The sequence below is a fragment of the Zootoca vivipara genome, chromosome Z1, assembly GCF_965207765.1.
Source record: "Zootoca vivipara chromosome Z1, rZooViv2.hap1.1, whole genome shotgun sequence".
NCBI classification, from domain to species: Eukaryota; Metazoa; Chordata; class Lepidosauria; order Squamata; family Lacertidae; genus Zootoca; species Zootoca vivipara.
The window spans coordinates 48706798-48713596 of record NC_142583.1 but is presented as its reverse complement, the minus strand read 5'-3'; the positions used below and the strand labels follow the sequence as shown (position 1 = coordinate 48713596).

Below are 6799 nucleotides of genomic sequence, written 5' to 3'. Positions count from 1 at the left end.
GAGAAGCAGGCCCTTTGATTAATAAATATATCTACTGGGAATTTAAATATGTTTTGCAACAGCACAATAGATTTTGCCCACCTTACTCATGTAGCCCAAATATTCATTGTGTGTTTAACTATGTTAAAGCTATCACTATCTACCAACAATTATTTTCTTATTACTTCCATCACATTTCTATATTACTATATTGCCTGCTGCAATACTAACACACACATGTATCATTGACAGCAAATTATTGCGGCTCCTATTACACTGCAATATTCAACTCCATTATTGAATACAAGGATACCTGCTATATATTTTTAAAGTATCAATATTTTCACTTGTTTGCCTGCATCTAACAGTTATCATTTTTACAGACGCTCACATTTTATACTACCATTTTTTTGCAGCTATCAATCTTTAGGCACATTTAAGTATAAAATTATAATGCTGATTTTAATTCTGTTTTTGAAATATTTATGCAGAATAGCAACTGGATTAGACAGCATCTGATTCCCAACTACTTTGGCAATTTAAAAAGAGCTGATGAAGTCTATGATTTTGTTTGTATTGTACTATTTCAGAATATACAAAGAAATGAATTTATCTCAGTCTTGGTTTCAGTCTTACACACAGGCTGCTGAGATGCCACTGAGTTCATTATGACTTGCACTGCCTAACAACATATAGGTTTATCACCTTCTCCAGCAAAATATCCTTGGATCTTCATTTCAGTGGATAATTGAGAGACCTCATAAGAGAGACTGCCACAGAAATATTATCAAACAGGATCAATCATACCATCATGGACACAAGGAAGTCAACATGCCCCTGGGATATGTTAGGAAACATTTCAAAACAACATTGTGAAAAATAAATAGATTGAATGTGTGCAATTTGATGAGCATCCATCCATTCTTTTCATGAAAATATTGTAAGAACCACCTTCTGTAGCTGTAGGAAGTCATTTCAGAGGCAGTCTGGCCTTCTTCAGATGGACTCAGTCTATCTCCTCTAGTTGACAACCACATGTCTCTGTGATGCCTCTTCCACATTTTTTTCAATAAAGCCAAGGAACATGGTGTGGAACCAAGAGTGGGTGCTATGGCGTAACATAGACTATTCATTTTTATGTTCTCGCTGCCACTCAGTTTTTCAGTATGTGAGAAAGACTAAGACAGGATGTGCCTCAAACTCAGTAGAATAAAACAGGATGCCTGTCAGCTAAGTAGAATAAAACAGGATGCTGTGTCAGCTAAATTAGAGTAAAAATAAGGAAGTATAGCCCATGCTTCCTAATAAGGTTAACTTAGAATAGCGAGTGTAGATTGGTTAATGTATAGAAATGTGTCTTACTCTGATAAGATAGATTGTAAGCCAAGCCTCTAAGGAGGGGCGGCAGAAGTAGGGATATAAGCTATGTTTGTGCATTGCCCTGGGCTCTTCGCACCACTCAGGTCGTGGAGCCCGCCTTTGCAAACGCGTTACAATAAAAAGGAAGTGGTAAGACTTATCTCGGTGTCTCCTTGTCTGATTGCAAGTCCACGTAAGGGACTTCTCACAATTTTGGCGCCCAACGTGGGGCCCTCGACGGTCTGCACGGCGGGAATCTCGGAAGAGGGTCAGCCGGCACTCCGTTCTTTTCGGAGAGACCCACTGTCCGGACCCCGTGGTGACAGATCCCGAGGGCTGAACGACGGAGAACCGATTTAAGTGGGTCTAAGGGAAGTAAGAGAAAGGAAACGGTCAGGGACCGTTGCAGTAAGCGACTGCCTTGCCCTGCAGGGACGCCTGCCAGTTCACCAGCCACCGAGAAGGAGGCACTGGACTGAAGGGGGTGAGTATTGTGTGATTTCCTGAGAAGGGAAAGAGAAGGGAGAAGGGTGTATTGCATTTGGAGTACATGTGTTTTTGTAGTTAAGGAAATAAGGTGTTGGCCTGTTTTCGCGGATGAGCGGAGTGACAAGGAATGGAGCCGGCTGAAGGAAAGAGACTGTCTCAACCCCGCAGGATGGGTGAGTAAGGGACCCCGCAGCAGAGGTAGGGGCAAGAGGCCTGATCAGCCTCGTGGAAGTGGTCTAGTAGGCACGCAGTAGAGGTAAGATGTGACCGAACCATCCTTCCATAGGGTAAAGGTAAAACGCGTAAGGTAAAAATAAAAATAAAATAAAAAAATAAAATGAAAATGAAAATGGGAAGGTAAAAGGGAACCAGGTTAGGTTGGGAGGCTGTTTGTGTGAGGCGCCTATATGCATGCAGTGTGAAAGAGTGGGGGACCGTAGAGGAAACCCAAAACTGAGTGTGGGTCTCTGCCTTGGCAGAGACCGGACTGGGCAGTAGTGCGTTTCCTGCGTGTGGGCGACCACCCAGGCCACGAAACCCAGGTGCGAGTGTGTGAGTGCAGTGAATAATTGAGGTGAAGGGAAAATGGGGGGAGGCTCATCAACCCCAGTGTATAAGAGTTTAATGGAACAAGCAAATTCCTTAAAATGAAGAAAAGATATATATATATGGTTATATGTTACATGTTGTCTGTTATGTGTGTTTGTTAAGTATATGTGAGTCTGTTCTTTGTGTCTCTGTCAAAAGGCCAGACAGAAACCCATAAATAATTAGAGAAAAATCCAGCCTGAGAGTCTGTATGTTAGAGATCTCTGTTTTTCTTGAAGTAAATAAGAGCTGTACTCAAGACTGAAAATGTTCAAGGGATTTGTTTAAATTTGGCCATAATATCCACAGATAGTTATAATTGCAAGCTTGCTCTAAAATTTTTAGTTTAAAGAAGCCATGTTGGACCTGATCAATCTTAAACATGGCAATGTGAGAATGAGGTGTGCAAATGTTTTGTTATTTGAAAAGGGCTCCAAAATAGAGTCTTCCTCTAAGTGGTAGAAAGGAAAGGAAAGAATTCCTGTATGTGTTAAACTGTATTCTGAGAGGGGGATTGCCGCCCTTGCAATTAAAGAGGAAATAAATTTGGAGCTTATGGGGAATGTTTAGTTGGAATTGAGTTTATGAGAGAGCTAATTTACTGTCATGTTCTATTCTACTTTGAAATGTGCTGTGAATTTAGCCTAATGTTTTCAATATGGCGTGCCTTCTAGGAAAATATTATTAAAGGTAGAGGTTCCATAGCCAGCAATTGTCTACCTGAGTTCGTTTGGGCAGAAGGGCTCCTACAGTCTCTGTGAGAGCAGCCAGGATTTACTAATAAGTAAACTTACTCCCAAGTAAGTTTCCTTTCATGGGAAAGCTGAAAGGGAGGGGGGGGGGGGGAAGTATTGCTAGGAATTCCATTTGGTGTGAAAAGTACTCACCCCTTCTCAGTTTCTGTATGTGCTTATTTAACCCTTAAGTTACTCCTATCCTTTACGTTAGGCATACCATGCAAATGAGGATGATTCTTCTCTAGAAAATTCACCCAACTTGGGTATCTTATGTGTTATAAGCATCCCTTAGACTTTTTAGTTTAAGGAAGTAATTTCTGTCTTGAACTGTTTATCTTAAGGGTTGTTAAAGGCTTCTATATAAATATTGGTATTTTTATCTTCCCCTTCTTCTTTTTCCTAGTACACTTGTGTGTTTGCATGATAGGGCATAGCCTGGGATTCCTTTCCCAGTTTTATGTCTGTATTTAAATGTATGTGTCTCTCTGGTAGCACAAATCTTGCTGTGAACCCTGTATTTTAGAGCAGTGGTTCCCAATTAGCTAATTACTGAGGACCCCCTATTTTTCAAAAGCCAAGCCACGGACCCCCTACTTTTGAAATTTTTGATAACTCTATGGTAGTTACCTCTGCAAAGCAAGTTTTTGAACAAAATGTGGGGTAGCTCCTAATAAGCAATGGATTTTAGGGATACTAAAAAAACAGACTAGGGCTGGGTGATAGCTGGTTTTCAACATCATGGTATATCAGCAGCTTAGCATCATGATATCCTGATAAACCATGATGTGTGCTCCCCCCAAATATGGACCAGGCGGTGGTAGAGGGTGGGGGGAAGTCTAACAGAGACCTCACCCCCCCCTCTTCACCCATGATACACCGCTGAGTGAAGCCGTAGTTGCAGTCTGTCCCTCATGCTGGTCCTGGGCAATGTATCAGCCAGGCCTAGTGGGGTTGAGGGAAGGAGCAGCCACAGAGGTCGGATGAAGGAGGTCAGGATATGCAGTGGTAAAGGAAGATGGGGAGGCTATAGAAAGCGGGGCGCTCCCCAACACTTGGTCAGCTCAAAAATGTGAAGTGATGGCATTGACTCGTGCCCTAGAATTAGCAAAAGGATTGGATGTAACCATATGGACAGATTCAAGATACGCGTGGGGAGTAGTTTATACTTTTGGCAGGACATGGAGGGAGAGAGGTTTTATTAAGGCGGATGGGAAACAGATTGAGCACGTAGCCTTGTTAGAACGGTTGCTAGAATCTCTGATGGGGCCTCGAAGGATAGGCATTGTGCACATATTAGCTCATACCAAAGGAAACAGGCCGGAGGAACAGGGAAATGCTTGAGCAGACCTCAGGGCCAGGGAGGCAGCAGAAGGGGTACCGAGGAAAGAAGTGATTCAGCAGTGTATTTTGCGGATACCAGTTGTGGATCCGCAGGATTTAAAGAATCTCGCCTTCACCCCGAAGGAAAAGGGATACATGGAAAAGGAAGGATGGGAAAGGAAAGGAGATGGATGGGAAACCCCAGAGAGGCAGATAGTCCTTCCAAAATCGGCTATGTTGAATATATTGGAGAAAATACATGAGGGAAGCCATTTGGGCACTGAGGGAATGATTAATCTGGTAAAACCTTTATATTGGAGCAGGGACATGTGGCCCATGGCGCACACTATTGCATGGAAATGTTTAATATGTCAGAAGGTTAATAAGGCCCGAGCCAGAAAGACAGAAAGGGGCGGGCGACCGTTAGCGGTGTGGCCATTCCAAAGAATACAAGTAGATTTTACTGAGTTACCAGAAAGGGGGGGGCAAAAGTATTTATTGGTGTTCAAAGATCACCTAACTGGATGGGTTGAAGCCTTCCCTAGCCGCAGAGCCACGGCTCAGGTGGTCAGCAAAGCTATTTTAGAGCATATCCTTCCCCGCTATGGAGTAGTGGAAGCAATGGATTCAGATAGGGGAACTCATTTCACCCAATTGGCAATGCAAGTAGTGATGAGGGCGGTAGGAATCACGTGGAACTTTCACACCCCCTGGCATCCTGAGAGTAGTGGGAAAGTGGAACGGGCAAATGGAGAAATCAAGAAACACTTGACCAAGCTGTATCTAGAGAATGGGTTGCCCTGGACAAAGAATCTCCCCCTGGCCTTATTGAGAATGAGGGTGGCACCTCGGAAGGATACTGGCTTGTCCCCGTTTGAAATGATGATGGGCCACCCCTATCTAGCTCTCCTAGGAAACCCTCAGATTGAATTTAGGGATCAGTTCACCCAGAAATACCTGCAGTCACTGTCCCAGTCTTTGTTATCCTTTCACAGGCAAGGCATACTAGCACAGAGGCCCCCACTTTTGGAGCAACAGCACAGCTTCCAACCTGGAGACCTGGTCCTGATAAAAGCGTGGCGAACGGAGAAACTCACCCCGAGCTGGGAGGGCCCATACCAAGTCCTACTTACCACTGAGTCAGCAGTACGGACCAGAGAACATGGATGGACCCATTACCACCGGGTAAAAGAGCTCCACCTGAAAGTTGGACGGCAACGACTAGTCCAGATGACCCGCTGAAAGTGACACTCACTAAATCAGGAACCAGGATCCAGCAGGACACACCGAGACTGTAAAGCAAATGTGTTTGTTCTGTACTTGTGTGTGCTTTTTCGAATGTTGTTGTTGTGCTCATTATGAGGGGTGCGTGCAATGTGTGCATTGTTCAGAGGAATGTAATGTTATTTTCATGGAAGACATAATCCTTCAACACTGTAAGATAGCATTAGGAGGAAAGGTCCAGTGTGAGCTGGCAGAGAGTCCAACAGTGCGGCAGGCATTGGAATATCTGTCCCCCGAAAGGGCCCCATTCTTTCTGAGTAAGAGGGCAAGGTTGTGGTTTGCTTTGATGCCTGTGCTGCCATAGATAAGGGCCAGGGACCTAACGGGAGAGCTGGAGTTTGGTGTGGGAATCACGGATGGGAACAGTCCTATCTGCAGGAACGGAAATATCTGTTCAAGCGCATCCAGGGCAGCAATATGGGAGGGAGTCCACACACAGCCCACCTATAAGAGACCTAGCGGATAAAATACAAAAAAAAAACAGCACATGTCCCAGTACAGACCTGGGAAGGGTGGGACATGTCCTGGTTGGAGAAGTTTTTACCCAGTGGATGGTTGCGAGGAATCCTTTTTGCATTAGCAGGACCCCTTGTGATTTTAATCCTTTTCTGCTTTTGTATGCCCTGCTTGCTACAATGCTTACAGTCAATGATGGAAAGAATGATGGATAGGACAGTTCCCCCTCGCATAATGATGCTAATGCAGGCTTATAAGTCCCTCCCAACAGGTGCGCCAGAAGGAAGTCTAGAGGAAGATGAGGAAAGTGGACTAGGCCACGAACTACTCTGTGAGTTTGAGACAAGATACAAAAAGAGGGGGGATTGTGAGAAAGACTAAGACAGGATGTGCCTCAAACTCAGTAGAATAAAACAGGATGCCTGTCAGCTAAGTAGAATAAAACAGGATGCTGTGTCAGCTAAATTAGAGTAAAAATAAGGAAGTATAGCCCATGCTTCCTAATAAGGTTAACTTAGAATAGCGAGTGTAGATTGGTTAATGTATAGAAATGTGTCTTACTCTGATAAGATAGATTGTAAGCCAAG

The 6799-nt window shown here is 43.9% G+C and overlaps 1 long non-coding RNA gene across 2 annotated transcripts; it reads left to right on the top strand.

Moving 5' to 3' along the window:
• The first annotated feature begins 1422 nt into the window (after positions 1–1422).
• Positions 1423–6260, top strand: LOC148687371 (uncharacterized). 2 transcript variants are annotated; one of them, XR_015947779.1, is made up of 2 exons: positions 1423–1822; positions 5468–6260. It is a non-coding gene; the product is annotated as an uncharacterized LOC148687371 (long non-coding RNA). The 2 variants fall into 2 exon arrangements; XR_015947780.1 differs by lacking the exon at positions 1423–1822 and adding an exon at positions 1825–2000.
• The last annotated feature ends 539 nt before the right edge of the window (positions 6261–6799 follow it).